This window comes from Solanum tuberosum, unplaced genomic scaffold, assembly GCF_000226075.1.
Source record: "Solanum tuberosum cultivar DM 1-3 516 R44 unplaced genomic scaffold, SolTub_3.0 scf00355, whole genome shotgun sequence".
Lineage (NCBI taxonomy): Eukaryota > Viridiplantae > Streptophyta > Magnoliopsida > Solanales > Solanaceae > Solanum > Solanum tuberosum.
Genome location: NW_006239277.1, coordinates 31,939 through 33,401, shown reverse-complemented (window position 1 = coordinate 33,401; position 1,463 = coordinate 31,939).

Below are 1,463 nucleotides of genomic sequence, written 5' to 3'. Positions count from 1 at the left end.
CCAAAGTTACTTGGTCACACTTATTTTGAGAATTTAAATTCAATTCAGAAACAATTTTAAGATGTAGTAATAAAAAAATATCCATATATGGTCATTTTATTCTAAATTACTATATCCCCTTATTTACGAGAATTCAAATTTTATTTATTGACAATTTAAAAAATATTTAACATAATCAATTATATGTTGAGATTTAGAAGGTTTCATCATTACGCACCGTTGTTTGTTTCCTATATATGAAACGGAAGAAAAGTATTGCATCCCCAAAATTCAAAATTCTCCTCTTTCTATGAAATTAACAAAAACAACAATTTTCTCTATAGAAAAATGAGCAATCTTAAGTCAGTTCTTGGAGGTTCACAAAAAGCTGAAATCTGAGCTTTTGAAGGAGCTAGATTTCAAGTTCTGATGATCACGGTTGTGAATGGGGTTAAAGGGTAAGTTCTATAACTTACCCATTTGATCCTTCACGATCATCATCAGTAAACTCGAAATCTAGATCATTAAGAAGCTCAATTTTCAGTATTTGTAATCTCCAAGAACTTCAACTTCAAAGAGCTCATTTTTCACAGGAAAAAAAATTATTGTTTTTGTTGATATTATAGAAAGGGGAATTTTTTTGGTTTTCGGGGATACAATGTTGTTCTTCTTTTCCCATTTATTAATTTTTCTTTATCAACATCGTCAATTAGGATTTTGACCAACTCTTCCAAGTTAGGTTCATCATCATAATTTCTTTTTCATTTCTTCTTAATGTCTAATGAAAGGGAATTATCACGTGAAATTGGTATACATGGAGATGTCCTTTCGGTAAAAAAAAAATCTCTATCAATTAAGAATATGTGATGGAATTATCAAAGGTATTTTCTATGCAAAAATAACATCATCTTGCAAACTTAATTTCACGTGATAATTCACTTTCTTTAGTCATTAATAAGTTAAGAGATAGAAAACGAAAACTGATGAAGAGCCCAACTGTCTTGGAAGAGTTGTTGGATTCCTATTGATGAAGAGGACAAGGAAAATTTGAATAAAAAAGGGGGGGGGGGGAAGGGGGGAGATAACCGTTCATATTGGCTGACACACAGAAGAATAATTAATTTCAACTAGAGAAATGTTAATTTTTTTAATGTCTGGAGTATGAATAGACCAAAGTATAATGAAGACAAATTTGAGCAATTTTGTAGTACAAGGAAATTTCTTGAAAGTTTTTCGTTAAACTTATCACAATATGCCTTGTTTGTCAAGTGTGAAACAATTGGTATCACATTTTAGAAGAAAAAGTTTAAGGTGCTCACAACATGAAAATTAGTTAAGGAGAGAAGCCAAAAAATCATAAAAAAATTGAGTTACTTTCTAGGTTCAACCAATATAAGAAAAAATAAATTTAATGAATGAGAGAAAGAGAAAGCTCAACAGGTTTTATACTAGTGGGATGAGTGGTCCTATACAATGTGGTCTAT